This window comes from Ambystoma mexicanum, chromosome 9 (assembly GCF_040938575.1).
Source record: "Ambystoma mexicanum isolate Mex_15411 chromosome 9, UKY_AmexF1_1, whole genome shotgun sequence".
Taxonomy (NCBI): domain Eukaryota; kingdom Metazoa; phylum Chordata; class Amphibia; order Caudata; family Ambystomatidae; genus Ambystoma; species Ambystoma mexicanum.
Window position 1 is genome coordinate 1,222,035,798 of NC_090931.1, and position 16,472 is coordinate 1,222,052,269.

Consider the following 16,472-nt stretch of genomic DNA (forward strand, 5'->3'; position numbering starts at 1 on the left):
GCACTTAACCCATCCATCCATCCATCCAACGCTCCTGCGTCCATCATCCTGGCAGGAGCCTGATCCAAGTAGCGCACCCATTGAATCTCTCTGCACCTAAAGAGGAATAAATAAAGAAAAGACATTAATAGCAAGAAAAGAAAGCAAGGACATTTTAAGACTGCTATAACCAGACTTCCCTCCTTAACGACACTTGAAGGGGTTAGCACCAGTAAAGTTAACTTGGTCGCTCCAACCCGCAGAAAACTACGTGCCCCTGCACAGAAGGCAGGACAGAGAGCACACCAGACATCACAACAAGGTGAGGAGTGGGCCATCAGGTTGAGTCCAGGGGGGCTAGTGGGAGGAAACGAAATCTGTTCCCAAGTCTAGTCCTCCTGTGTTTTCAGGCCCGACCGCCATAGAAGGCATCGCCCGGAACCGGGAAGGGTCCAGGGTGAATCCGGCAACCAGGGCATACGGGCGTCCCCGTGGATACCAGGTGAGCGTAACAGAACGCGAAGCCTCATAACATTATCCACCTGGGTGCCATGGAGACTTCAGAAATGGACCAACTGGCTCAGTTATTAGGACAATTACGCGCCGGAGTGCATTCGGCTAGGAAAGAGACTAATACTCTGCGAAGGGATCTTGTCTTCACCAAGGATCGCACCGAGGAAATCAGCAGGCAATTACTGCAATCACAGGCCGGACAAGCTCCATTACCCGGGACTAATCCACCAGGACAATCACCTTACCCAGAGCAATACCGTTAACACCGCCAGAAAGGTTTTCAGGTGACCCAAGGAAGTATGCTACATTTATGAATCAATGTCGTCTTCACTTCCTCTTCAGACCGGGCGCATTCCCCAACGATCAGGCACGAGTAGCATTTATTTTGTCATATCTGAGCGGTAGTGCAGCAGACTGGTCAGTGCCGCTTGTGAGCTATGATGATCCGTTACTATGTGACTTTGGGGGCTTCCAAAGGGAAATGGAAAAGCTCTTCGCTCGACACACCCATGAACAAGCTGTAGACAACGAACTCTTAGCACTCCGGCAGGGGAATCAGGACTTACTAACATACATAGCAACCTTCAATAGGTTAGTGGCCGAAACCACGTGGCCTGAAGACAAGAGAACCACATTGTTTCACCGAGGCCTTCGAGGGGAATTAAAGGACGTCTTGGCTCAGGTGGTTGACCCACCCAGAGACACAAGTGAATTTATCAACCTTGTGGTGCAACTAGACCATCGACTACAAGATCGGAAAGCAGATCGGTCCAGATCAGATACACGGGCCGTGTATCTACGAACCAAGGATGCTACTTCATGCACGTCAGAGAATACCGCAGAGCCAATGCAAATTGGAGGCATACTACCACCGTTAACAAAAGCTGAAAGAGACTAACGCTCACCTGATTCCCGTAGAGGCGCCGGTCTTGACTGGGCGTATACCGTATCTTCAAAGGTGATGAGTAACACACGGCTGGCTCTTTGGGCTGGACCGCTGTGCACTGTATGTCTGACTCGAAGGGTAAGATGTCTGCAGATAGAAAATATGGGATTAATGAACTGGGTTATTGAATGTCGCTCTCTTCTTCCCTTTCTCTTCTCCTGTAGAACCCCAAAGGTTAACGCTCTCACCTTAGGTAAGTGAACGCCGTGCTCTCCATCTGCCTCGGGGCAGGGTGCTGTAACCAGTTTCTTCACTGGATAAGGGGAGCAGGCCTCTTGACTTCAGAGGACTGCTGTCCGTCGTTTACTGCACGAACGGTAAGTTTCGAGTAATTCTAATGTCTTTAAAAGTCTTTAGTAATGATGTCTCTTGTTTTGCAAGGTTCCGGCGATGGCGGATGACGGGCTGAAGTGAGTTGAAGATGGAGCCCGTGTGATGAATGGAAGCGCCTGGAAGCACGTAAGTAAGCGCTTGTTGCCTGCTTCACGATGCGCTCTAACTGTCTTTTTATTTTGCAGGTACAAGTTCGGAGCGGCTGCAGGGTGCCGGAATACCCACTGGGTTAGATGTGGAAAGGAGTAATGGCACATGAGTATTAAAGTTCTCCAATGTCTTTAAACGCACCGTGTTTTGTCTTTCAGATGCGGGATGCAGCGCCGAAGGCCTCCGGAGCGTGCGAAGAGCTGGTAAGCTTTTGTCTTTCAGATGCCGGAATGCAGCGCGAGGCGTTGGTGACAGCCGATGGACCAGGTAAGTGAAGCGCTGTCACTGAAGACCGTAATGCTAACCTGTTCTTTCTTGTCTTTATAGGTGTTGCTGAAGACTGGATTCAGGATGGTAAGCCTTTTTCCTTAGGCCCAGGATCAGATGCAGAAGACACGATGAGCGTTCTGCTGCAGAGGATGCAGAATAACGCAAAGCAAGATTCATCCATCGGGTGTGGTTTAAATAGCCTCCTGTAGTGCTTAGGTGTCTCCTTCCACAGCCACGCCTAGGTAAGAAAAGAGTTCCTGCTTTTCAGAAGAGTTCCAGTGTTCTGAACCTAGGGAGTGGCTCCTGCCCCACCCAACAGGAAAAGTAGTTCCAAACAGAAGAGGATCAGAGGCTCAACTGGCAGGCAAGTAAGCAGCATGGTCTGCTGCAGGTAAATCCACCCAAGCATTATGAGCACGGCGCTTCCAGCGCTGGGACTGGGCATATTTATGAGCCTGGTGCCACTGGCGCCAGGACTGGGTCCAAAAGGTCCCAATTGGGACTGGTTGGCACTCGGAACCTGGGTTATGGATCTGCTTCCAAGGGAGTTGGGAAAACCCTGACCTTTTGGAAGCAGAGATCATGACAGTACCCCCCCTCAAGGCCCCTCCCAAACCGGGCTTCTCCGGGGGTTTTGGCTTGTCAGGAAATGTTCGGTGAAATCTTTTGATTAGGCGAGGAGCGTGGACATATTCAGCAGGTTCCCAGGATCTCTCTTGGGGGCCGTAGCCTTTCCAGTCAATTAGGTAAAATAGTTTAGATTTGGAGATCTTGGAGTCCAGAATGCTTTTGACTTCAAACTCGAGTTCTCCATCAACTAGGATGGGTTTTGGAGATTTAGTTAGTCGGGTTTGAGGTTGCACGGGTTTTAATAGAGAGACGTGGAAGACCGGATGTATCTTCATGTGCGGGGGCAAGTCCAACTTGACCGCTACTGGGTTTACTATGGTAGTGATGGAATAGGGACCAAGGTATCTTGGGTTGAATGTGCGTGGCCCTTTTAGAGGTAGATATTTGGTGGATAACCAGACTTGATCCCCTACTTGATATTGAGGGGCTTCCTTCCGATGTTGATCTGCTCCTTTCTTGTATTGTTCTTTAGCCCTTTGAAGGTGAGAAACAGCTTCCTTAAAGGCTTGGGTGATTGTAGAATGCAGGTAAGTCTACTGCTGGTGTTTCAAGATCTTGGAGGGGATCCAACTCCGAGGTTCAAGGGTGACTGCCGTATAAAAGAAAAAACGGGGTTTTCCCAGTTCCCGAATGGACAGAGTTATTGTAGGCATATTCGGCTATCCAAAGGATGTCTTTCCAAGTTTTTTCAGTTTGTTGCAGCATGCAGCGTAAATACTGTTCCAGAGTTTGATTGGTCCTCTCGGTTTGTCCGTCGGTCTGAGGGTGGTGACTGGTCGATAGTCTCACATCAATTTGAGCCGACCGACAGCAACTTCGCCAAAAATGAGAAATAAATTGACTACCTCGATCCGAAATTAGAACCGAAGGAAAACCGTGCAGTCGGACGATGTTTTCGAGAAATTCTCGGGCCAGAGTTGCTGCTGTTGGCAAGCCTTTGAGCGGAATGAAATGCGCCATCTTGGAGAATAAGTCCACGATTACTAGAATCGTATTATATCCGGAGCATGGAGGTAGATCGGTGATGAAGTCCATAGAAAGCGTATGCCAAGGGCGAGGTGGGATGTCAATAGGGCGTAAGAGGCCTGCTGGTCTTTCCTTTTGACTCTTGTTTTGGGCGCATACTCCACAGGACATTATAAAGTCTCTGATATCTTTTTTCCAAGACGGCCACCAGAAGTAGCGCTTGATCTTTTCTGAGGTCTTGGCCATAACGGGATGTCCTTCCATTAAAGAATCGTGATAACAAGAGATTACTTTTTTCTGTAAATCTGTGCTGGGCAGGTATAATCGTTCTTGGAAATACAATAAGTTGTCCTTTACTGCAAAGTCCTTTCCCTGCAGATGCCAATTCTGTATGTCTGCTGGAGTTACAAGTTGCCTGGCTTTATCCTTAACTTCCTCTATGGATTGTGTGGCGATTACACCCAGAATTCTTTGTTCGGGAATGATTGGTACAGGTTTAGGGTTGATCAAGTGTTCTTCCACTCTCATCTGAGAAAGGGCATCAGCTTTACCGTTTTTTGTACCAGGTCGAGAGGTAATTATGAAGTCAAACTCGGCAAAGAATAATGCCCAACGGAGTTGTCTAGAGGATTGTGCTTTCGCGGTTTTCAAATATTGCAGGTTTCGGTGATCCGTAATCACAGTAATGGTGTGTCGGGCCCCCAGCAGATAATGCCGCCAAGCCTTAAAGACTTGATAGCCAGAAGTTCCTTGTCAGTAATCGTGTAATTGATTTCAGGAGGCGAGAATTTGCGGGACCAAAATGCCACGGGATGCAACTGATTGGTTACCGGGTCCTTTTTGATAGAACTGCCCCCATGGCAAGGCTTGAAGCATCAGTTTCCACGATGTAGGGGAGTTCGGGGCGAGGGTGTTGTAAGATTGGTGCGGAGATAAATTTAGTCTTCAAATCCTGGAAAGCTTGTTCCGCCTCGGTAGACCATTCAAAACGTTTGTTTTTCTTTAACAAGGCAGTGATGGGCTGGACTATTCGAGAAAATTCGGGGATAAACCTGCGGTAAAAGTTAGCGAAGCCTAACATGCTTTGCACACCTTTTACGGAGGATGGTGATGGCCATTTGAGAACTGCATCGACCTTCTTTGAATCCATACGCACTCCACCAGGTGATAATATGAATCCCAAGAATTCAACTTCAGTCACGTTGAAAACACATTTTTCCAACTTAGTGAAAAGTTTGTGTTGACGCAATCTTTCGAGGACCATTTTCACGTGTTTCCGATGTTCAGATTCCGATGAAGAATAAACGAGGATGTCGTCAATGTAAACAACAACACACATCTATGAGCTCTCTGAGGACATCGTTCATAAAATATTGAAAGGCGGCCGGGGCATTGCAAAGTCCGAAGGGCATGACCTGATATTCAAATAGCCCATATTTAGTGCGGAAGGCCGTCTTTCATTCATCGCCCTCTTTTACTCGTACCAAGTGGTAGGCTCCTCTAAGATCCAGCTTTGTATATATGCATGCTTTTCTGACTTGGTCCAAGAGTTCAGGGATCAAAGGTAACGGATATCTATTCTTGACGGTGATCTGGTTCAGGGAGCGATAATCTATACAAGTTCTAAGGTCTCCTTCCTTTTTTGGAACGAAGAACAAAGCTGAAGAAGCAGGGGACTTGGAAGGACGAATAAACCCATTTGCCAGGTATTGATCCAGGTATTGTCGAAGGTGAAGGTTCTCAGGCTCGGTGAGGGCATAAATTCTACTACAAGGAGGAGTAGATCCAGGTATCAGGTCTATCTGGCAGTCATAAGACCTATGAGGAGGTAGAGAGTTAGCCTGGTCCTTCCGGAAAACATCTTGGTATTCTAGGTATTCGGGAGGTAACTGGGGAGTCTCTGAAGAAATTGCTGCCAGTGCAACACCAGGTGGAGGGTGACAAGTAGAGACACATTCTGGAAACTGGACCGTTCTTGCTCGCCAATCGATCAGAGGATTGTGTTTCTCTAACCAAGGTATTCCTAGAATAATCTGAAACTGAGGAGCCTTGATCACATCGAACACGATCTTCTCATGGTGTCCATCTTGACTTACTAGCGTCACCTCTTGAGTGGTATGCGTTACTGGTCCGGAGGCTATCTCCGTTCCATCCACCGTAGTAATGACGTCCTTTACAGCCTTGGGACAAAGAGTTAGATTCATCCTCAAAACCATTTCATGATCCACATAATTGCCGATGGCACCGCTGTCGACGTAAGCTTCAATTGCATGTAATCGATCCGGATTATCAGGGCTAATGAGGACCATAGGTATCACGAAATGCGAGGTCACGGAACTGGTTTTCACGCTCGGCAAGAGGACCTCTATTCTTGTCGGGCGAGGTTGTTTCCCTGCTCAGAGTTTGTAACTTTGGTAACTGCAGCTCCTACTGCCTTCTTGGCAGGTTTTCACCGGACAGTCTCGAAGAAAGTGCCCTGAGTTTCCGCAATAGAGGCATAATTGCAACTGTTTTCTCCTTTCCCGCTCCTTTTGTGTTAGAGGACCTTTCAGGCCCCCTATTTGCATGGGTTCCCCGGAGTCTACTCCTTTGGAAGGAGTTGGCGGCTTGGAAAATACTCGATCAAACTTGGAACGATCGGCCTTCCTGTTCTGCAGTCTGTGATCTATTTGAACGACTAAGTCTATATAGTCCGAACAATCTTGTGGGGGATTCACTACTTGGGCTAACACATCTTTGAGCTCTCCACGTAGACCTCTATAAAACAGCGTAATCCTTTTGTCCTCAGGCCATTGAGTTTCCACTATCAGTCTGTTGAAAGACGCAATATAAGCCAAAAGGTCTTGATTACCTTGTCGCAGCGAAAGAAGCTCATTGTCCAAGGCCTGCCCCTGTGAATGTCTTGCGAACAGTTTTTCCATACTGAGCTGAAAAGCTTGAAAATCATGGAGGCCCGGATCATCTTGATTTACTAGAGGGATCGACCAGTCTGCCGCATTGCCACTAAGATACGAAAGCACGAAAGCTACTTTAGCTTGATCAGTTGGAAAGGCTGCTGGCCGGCATAAGAAATGCAACCGGCACTGATTGATAAATACTGCAAACCTCTTTGGGTCACCAGAAAATCGTTCGGGCGGAGCCAGAGGTACATTCCCAGGTAGGTTGATCTGCACTGGATTCATATAGGATGTAGAAGGAAGATTTCCCCCAGATGCGGGTAACGGGGTCTGTCCGGCTTGTGACTGTAGCAATTGTCTAGCGAGATCATCTGTTCGCTCCTTGGAAATAATCAGTTCCCTTCTTAGAGCGTTCGTTTCCTGACGGGCTGCATGCACTTCTGCCCTTAGTTCCCCAAGTAACTGGGCTAGCTGGTTGGTATCCGAGGTTTCCATAGCGCCTGGACGGGAGTTTTGCGTCTGGCTTTGCGTTCTGTAACGCTCACCTGATTGCCATAGAGGCGCCGGTCTTGACTGGGCGTATACCGTATCTTCAAAGGTGATGAGTAACACAAGGCTGGCTCTTTGGGCTGGACCTCTGTGCACTGTATGTCTGACTCGAAGGGTAAGATGTCTGCAGATAGAAAATATGGGATTAATGAACTGGGTTATTGAATGTCTCTCTCTTCTTCCCTTTCTCTTCTCCTGTAGAACCCCAAAGGTTAACGCTCTCACCTTAGGTAAGTGAACGCCGTGCTCTCCATCTGCCTTGGGGCAGGGTGCTGTAACCAGTTTCTTCACTGGATAAGGGGAGCAGGCCTCTTGACTTCAGAGGACTGCTGTCCGTCGTTTACTGCACGAACGGTAAATTTCGAGTAATTCTAATGTCTTTAAAAGTCTTTAGTAATGATGTCTCTTGTTTTGCAAGGTTCCGGCGATGGCGGATGACGGGCTGAAGTGAGTTGAAGATGGAGCCCGTGTGATGAATGGAAGCGCCTGGAAGCACGTAAGTAAGCGCTTGTTGCCTGCTTCACGATGCGCTCTAACTGTCTTTTTATTTTGCAGGTACAAGTTCGGAGCGGCTGCAGGGTGCCGGAATACCCACTGGGTTAGATGTGGAAAGGAGTAATGGCACATGAGTATTAAAGTTCTCCAATGTCTTTAAACGCACCTTGTTTTGTCTTTTAGATGCGGGATGCAGCGCCGAAGGCCTCCGGAGCGTGCGAAGAGCTGGTAAGCTTTTGTCTTTCAGATGCCGGAATGCAGTGCGAAGACCTCCGGAGCGCACGAAGAGTAGGTAAGACTTTGTCTTTCAGATGCCGGAATGCAGCGCGAGGCGTTGGTGACAGCCGATGGACCAGGTAAGTGAAGCGCTGTCACTGAAGACCGTAATGCTAACCTGTTCTTTCTTGTCTTTATAGGTGTTGCTGAAGACTGGATTCAGGATGGTAAGCCTTTTTCCTTAGGCCCAGGATCAGATGCAGAAGACACGATGAGCGTTCTGCTGCAGAGGATGCAGAATAACGCAAAGCAAGATTCATCCATCGGGTGTGGTTTAAATAGCCTCCTGTAGTGCTTAGGTTTCTCCTTCCACAGCCACGCCTAGGTAAGAAAAGAGTTCCTGCTTTTCAGAAGAGTTCCAGTGTTCTGAACCTAGGGAGTGGCTCCTGCCCCACCCAACAGGAAAAGTAGTTCCAAACAGAAGAGGATCAGAGGCTCAACTGGCAGGCAAGTAAGCAGCATGGTCTGCTGCAGGTAAGTCCACCCAAGCATTATGAGCCCGGCGCTTCCAGCGCTGGGACTGGGCATATTTATGAGCCTGGTGCCACTGGCGCCAGGACTGGGTCCAAAAGGTCCCAATTGGGACTGGTTGGCACTCGGAACCTGGGTTATGGATCTGCTTCCAAGGGAGTTGGGAAAACCCTGACCTTTTGGAAGCAGAGATCATGACAGAGACAAGAGAAGGCAACAGCAGTTATGTTTGTACTGCGGACAATCGGGGCACTTCCTCAAAGACTGTCCAATAAAACTCCCCAAGCGAATTGTGGGAGCTACAGAAAAGGATGAGAGTAAGGAGTCGGAAAACTGCCTAGCTCGACAAAAGTAGGTGTCAGTTTGTCAAGTGAGAAGAATGAGCCACTGACCTCACATTTTGCAATACCAGTGATCCTAATCAATCACCAACAACCTTCAAGGAAGCATTCTGTTGAAGCTTACACAGACAGCAGAGCAGTTGGGAATTATATTGATTGAGATCTGGCCACACAGATGGGGCTTCCCTTAAGTTTTAAGCCGAACACAGAAAAGGTAACCAAATTGGATGGGACTGAAATTGCTTCCGGACCAGTAACCCAATGTACAGCAGGAACAACCCTGCTGTGCCAGGATGGACACCGGAAATCAATTTCCTTTGATCTCATCAAGGCACCTCAGGTTCAGCTAATATTAGGGATGCCATGCTTAGTTGCTCATTACCCTCGAATAGATTGGCATGCAAGAAAATTGACTTTTCCTTGTGATTGCTCTTCCACCCGTTATCTCCAAGAAAACAAATCCAGTTAACAAGGTTCCTACGAGTCCTAGAATCGGCATATCTACACTTGGCGCAACTAGTACTCTCCCTGAAGAATATCAAGATTTCCAGGATGTGTTCCAGAAGGAACAAGCTAATACACTACCGCCGCACAGGTCCTATGACTGTCAGATTGACCTCATACCTGGTGCACAGATCCCTTGTGGTAGAATCTATGCGCTCACAGAACCAGAAAACCAACATCTAAAATCCTATCTGGACCAGTACTTGACAAATGGGTTCATTCGCCCATCCAAATCACTGGCAGCCAGTCCCCTATTCTTCATACCAAAGAAGGAAGGGGACTTGAGAACCTGTATGGACTATCGCACCTTGAACCAGACCACAGTGAAAAACCGTTACCCCCTGCCTCTTATTCCCGAGATGCTGGATCAAGTCAAAGATGCCCAGATTTATACTAAGTTAGACCTCAGAGGAGCGTACCACCTGGTCCGAGCTTAAAAAGGAGATTAATGGAAAACGGCCTTCCGTACCAAATATGGGTTGAGTTCCAGGTAATGCCTTTCGGGCTTTGCAATGCCCCGGCGGCGTTCCAATACTTTATGAACAACGTCCTATGGGAATGGATCGATGTTTGCGCCCTGGTCTACATAGACGACATCCTAGTGTATTCAACCTCAAAACAAGACCATGTCAAGCATGTCCGCGGTGTCCTTGCCAAACTGCGCCAACATCGACTATACGCAAAACTTGAAAAATGCTTTTTCCATGTAACCGAAGTAGAATTTCCTGGTTTCATTCTTACTCCGAAAGGCATTCGAATGGATGTACACAAATTGGATGCCATTCTTAAATGGCCCTCTCCGACCTCGTTAAAAGGGGTCCAGAGCATGCTGGGCTTCGCAAACTTCTACCTTTGGTTCATTCCAGACTTCTTTCAGATTGTGCATCCGATCACGTTACTTCTGTGAAAAAACAAAGAATTCATGTGGACAGAAGACGCCGAAAAGGCCTTCCAAGAACTTAAGGAAAAGTTCACCTCAGCCCCGGTTTTACGACATCCTCGTCTGGATCTTCCTTACATCGTAGAAACGGATGCTTCCAGCATGGCTATGGGGGCAGTTCTTTCTCAGAAAGACCCTGAAATTGGCCAATTGCACCCCGTGGCCTTCTGGTCACGAAAATTCACACCCCCTGAACTCAATTATGCGATCACCGATAAGGAACTGCTTGCTATAAAATCCGCCTTCAAGACATGGTGACATTACCTCTTGGGGGCCAGGCATACAGTCACTGTAATCACAGACTATTGGAACTTACAATATTTAAAAACAGCAAAAGCACAATCCTCGCGCCAATTACGATGGGTGTCGCGACCCTCGCCCAAAACCCCCTCTGTCAAACCCATTGGCCAGGTGGAGTCAGGACTCGGGCCTCTAGAGCCTGGCATCCTCTTCAAAAGCCCTCATGGGGCCAGTCCTGGCGCCTATGGCGCCAGACTCATACACCATGAACTACAATGTGCTTGGGAACTACTTTATTGTATCGTCAGCCAACATGGAGGCATCCACATAGCTTGGTTCCCTAAGAACCAAACTATGCGGTCTAGTGTTTTGGGTGTGGCAGGCCTGGAACTACTTTCCCTGGTACTACTTTACCTGTGCTATATAAACCACAACCTGACTGCAGAACATGCTTTGTGTTACTTTGCAGCTTGCGACGTGACGCTCACCGTGTCCAGCTATTCCCTTGAACCTCAGAGAAGCAGAACCTGCAAGGAGACAAAAGGAACATCATTAGCAGCAGCATCATCATCATCATCTTACCTGCAGTCCTCATCTTTAAACACTCGCAGCTACTGAGAACAGCTTCCTCGAATCTGCACGCCTCCCGGACAGAACGACCTGAATGAGGAAGATAGAGGCAACATTAGAAAGCTGTAGAGACATTTACAAATTAGGAACTGCTCAAAAGGCTTACCTGGCTGGTCGCCTCGCGGCTGGCACCACTCCGGACATTCCACTCGCACTGAAGAACACTGCGACCTACAAGGAAGGAAAACACAGGTTAGCAAAGGCAAGACTTTACCGCATCATAGCGCTCTTAATGCACCATCATTTACCAGCGGGGCTCAACCAAGTCAGTTCGCCGCGCTGAAGCTCTGCATACCTAAGGGAGAAAAAAAAGAGACATTTTAAACAAAGAAAGGCATGCAGGATAGCAACAAAACTAAAGAACAGCAATAAGACCTACCTGAACAATATCAAACGGGCCGGCGTCAGTGAAGTAACTGGACCGAACTCGCCCATGAAAGACAACATGCCCCTGCAAAGAAGGCAGGACGGAGAGCACGCCTAATTCTACCACAAGGTGAGGAGAGGGCACCAGAGGGACTGGAAGCATACGGGGTGGAGGGAGGATACTTACCCCAGTCAGTCAGTCTTGAACACAGTCCTCCTGTATTTTCAGGCAGAACCTTCCCCCGCAGACCACTTCAGGGCAAAGCTGAGAAGCATACCAGCGAGTAACCTGGCTGGGTGGCGTCCCTGTGGATCCAGGCGAGTGCAACAATGGGCCCTTTTCTTCGCCAAGCATGACTACGTAATCACTTATTGGCCAGGCGTAAGAAATGGGGAAGCTGACGCACTATCTCGCATGGGCATCGATGAAAATGTATATGCAACCCCAGATCCAGTGCCCATTATACCCGAGGACAAGCTTTTAAGGCCTCACCTCAGCTTTAACACAAACTGAGCTAAGAGACGTGATCCAACGTGAAATAACCCAGAGCGAATTTCTGGAATGGCATACCAAAGGAAAACAATACACCGTTACAAATAAACTGCCATATTTTGATAAACACCTGTACGTGCCTAAACCCGAGCTACAACAACAAATCATTTCGGACTATCACGATTCTTTGATGGAAAGTCATCCCGGAATTGCCAAAACCCTAGCCAAAGTGAAATGCAATTATTGGTGGTCCACTTGGCGTCGAGATGTCATCCAATATGTTCAGTCATGTGGGGTGTGTGCACAAAACAAGTCATTGAAGCAAAAACCAGCTGGCCTCCTGCAACCATTAGAAATGCCTCCTGCAACCATTAGAAATACCTCCAGCACCATGCCACACACTTTCTCTCGACTTTATTACCGATTTACCTCCCAGCCAAGGGTTCAATACCATTTTAGTAGTAGTAGACTTATTTTCTAAAATGGCACACTTTATCCCTTTCAAAAGCCTCCCAGATGCATCCCATCTAGCAAAGGGGTTTTTGGAAAACATTATCAAATTGCATGGATTCCCTTCAGTCCTGGTCTCTGATCGAGGCAGCCAATTCGTATCTAACTTCTGGAAATAGTGCTGCGCTATGGCTCAAATCGACATCCGGCTATCCACCAGCCATCACCCCCAAATGGATGGTCAAACAGAGAGGACCAACCAGACTCTCGAACAATAACTATGGTGCATGCTGCACCAAGTCGAAGGAACCTGGAGAGATCTATTATGGATAGACGAATATGCTTACAATTCATTGCATTCCAGTACAGGTCAAACACCTTCTACATCTTCTACGGCAGACATCCACGTACTTCCGAACTAGACAGCCCTCCCAGTCTAGAAATGCTGGCTGTAAAGACTCTTCATGCAAACATCACTCAGGCCTTCAAAAAGGCAACAGAACAGTTAATCCAAGCCAAGGACAAGCAAAATAGGTTCGCGGACCAACATCGGAAAAAGGTCCCCGACTATCAGGTAGGAGACAGTTTGGCTAGCCGCAAAATACATACCGCTAAAAGGAACCCAGACTTTTCGCCCTCACTATTTGGGACCTTATTCTGTTCAAGCCATCATCAACCCAGCAGCAATTAAACTAGCATTACCAGCCAACATGCAAATTAACCCAGTATTTCACGTCTCACTGCTAAAACCAGTACAACCCGGTACACGAGTTAAGCCACCACCTGAACCCATAATGATCGATGGAGAACCCGAATTCGAAGTAAAAGAAATCCTGCATTCCAAATATACCAGATCCAAACTATACTATCTAGTCGATTGGAAGGGTTACGGCCCTCAAGACAGGTCTTGGGAACCTAGTGAGAATATTCATGCACCGCGTTTGATTAGAACATTTCACTGAACCTTTCCAGACAAGCCTGGACCAGGCAGGAGAATCAACTTAGGAGGGGCCTTGGCGGGGGTGGGGGGGAGGTATGGAGAGTGCTGTCACGACCCGTGACCCAAAACCCCACTGGCATGGTCACATGCCAGGTAGGGTTGGGACTTAGGATTCACTTGGGGCCCCAAGGGCCTTGCATTATCATGGACTCTCCTGGAGTCAGTCCTGGTGCCTTTGGCGCCAGGCTCATGTTCAGAACAGGACTTGGTCTTGAAGGGACTACTTTTTCTGTGAAGGTCTGCAGCCAACATGAGGCACCCACACAGTCTAGATCCTAAGAACCAGACTGTGCGGTGCAGTGTTTTAGGGTGTGGTAGCCCGGACTACTTTACCTGGACTACTTTACAGAGGGCTATATAAACCACACCCAAGCTACAGAACGTGCTTTGCGTTATTCTGCAGCCAGCAGCGTGACGCTCATCGTGTTCAGAGACCAGCACCCGGTAATTCTTGAACAACGGACCTGCAGAGGAGACAAAAGATCATTAGCAGTCTCTGCTTAACTGCAACTCTCCATCCAACGACTCCGGCTGCTCGCGGTCTTCCATCCAGTTGGCATCATCATCAGGACACCACACACGGGAACGAAGCACCTGGAGGGAGAGAGAAAGAAGGATAACATTAAACAGGTTACTCACAGCATTCACGGCAGTAATCACGAAATCCTCACCTGGCTGGGCATTTCTCGGCCGGTTCCGCTCCGGAAATCTTCATACGCCCAGAAAGACCATCGCAACCTGAAAAGGAAGACTACAGGTTAGCAAGAAAAGACATTACCGCGCCGCACTTCGCGCTCATCCATCCATCCATCCATCCATCCATCCATCCATCCATCCATCCATCCATCCATCGCTCCTGCGTCCATCATCCTGGCAGGAGCCTGATCCAAGTAGCGCACCCATCGAATCTCTGTGCACCTAAAGAGGAATAAGTAAAGAAAATACATTAATAGCAAGAAAAGAAAGCAAGGACATTTTAAGACTGCTATAACCAGACTTCCCTCCCTAAAGACACTTGAAGAGGTTAGCACCAGTGAAGTTAACTCGGTCGCTCCAACCCACAGAAAACTATGTGCCCCTGCACAGAAGGCAGGACGGAGAGCACGCCAGACATCACAACAAGGTGAGGAGTGGGCCATCAGGTCGAGTCCAGGGGGGCTAGTGGGAGGAAACGAAATCTGTTCAAGTCCAGTCCTCCTGTGTTTTCAGGCCCGACCGCCATAGAAGGCATCGTCCGGAACCAGGAAGGGTCCAGGGTGAAACCGGCAACCAGGGCATACGGGCGTCCCCGTGGATAGCAGGTGAACGTAACACCCACATGCACAACTGTTGATGCCTATAGGTCTGTCTCGGATTCTTTGTCATAAAACGAAAAAGATGGTACAAACCGGTTTTGGAAGAAATGAGAAAAAGAAGGAAATAAAGTACCTGTGTGAGTGTTCCACAGAGAGGCTCTCTACGTGCCCTACAGAAAGACAAAGATACAGCTGTTACAAACACTTGTGAAGAACATTGGCTACCCACACATATAACCAAGGGAGCCAATTGACATTTGCCTACAGAATATTCATTATTGCCATCATGGAACACTTGTGGCTATACGTCATTCCTCTATCACCCCGTAGGTTTGGATATTCTTAGGTCAAGTAATGTGCTTTTCTTTTTTTTTTTCTTTTTTTTTTTTTTTTTTTTAACAAGAGACCTGGTGTACAGTGCATTTTTACTTAGATGGTTTTCAGACTGTGCATACTCTGGCAAAGAAGTTTGAACATGGTTGACCCAGTGGAGGACTAGCCATTGGGACGAGACAGAAGCACTCCCTGGAAACTATGAAAGCCGAGTCTTCCCTACCATATGTCTTGCAGTCTAATCTTAGATTAGCAGGTGATCATTTAAGTCCTATTTTGTTAATAACACCACTGAAACCGATTGACATACACGTAGGGATGATCGGGACAATCCCGCCACATGCTACATAAGATCAGTAGGGAGGCCGTTACCATACTGGTCACCCCTCTGACTTGGTCTTCATAGTAATCTAATTTTAAACTACCATTTTTATTCTGGCAAAGACATCTAGTGTATAGGCGAATACAGTTCGGAATTGGCACAAATCCTTACTGGGTGGTCTATCCCAATCTCTTCTGTTTTAAATAAACAAGACATAATGAGTTTAGCTGCACATAGTAGGATTTTCCCTATCACAGTAACATATTCAGCTCTGCCAAACACCTGCACAGTTGAAGTCTAGTATAAATGAATCAATTATTGGATGGTCATTTTATTATTAAAATGTTAAGTACTCTTCTTTGTGTGAACATTCATTACCCACTACCTTCAAGTTCAGTTTTCTATGCACCCTTTGCATCAGACCTACATTACTGTTGTGCATAACAATTGTAATAGGCCAACTTAATCAGTCTATTAAGGGCACCAGGCATAATATTACAATGACAGTGGTCCCCCAAATAAATACCTATTAATTACCTCAAGTATCTATATATGAAACATTTGAACACAAAGGTAATCTGGAAAATTGATATGGCAAAAAATGAAAAGGCCCTCTTTCAAATAAACAGGTATGCTTGTGAGCGATGAAGCAGCATTTGGACAACCGATACGGAAAAATACTTAACACATCCAGATATTAAAAACAAGAAAGGGCTGCATTTACCTAGCATGACAAATGAAACAGGAGACTAAGACAAACTAAGCAGTAGTTACTGAAATCACAAAATCTCATACACTCCTCACATTAACAATTCACTGTTATTCAGAGCAGACAAAAGGGTATTTTGACAGATTTCAATCGTGCAATAATCTTAATCCCATATACAAACTTCAATTAGTCTAAAAACGTGAATAGGTTCCCGACTGGGACCGAACAGTTGTGGAATTTATGAATCCTTCATCTAAGAAGTGAAAGGCAGGGTCCCCAGCCAGCACGATCCTCCCCGCAATGAGAGACAATGAAAGACTCTCCCAAGTAGGGAATAAAGCCAAGACAGAGTGCGGGTGAGCTTAAATGGGAGT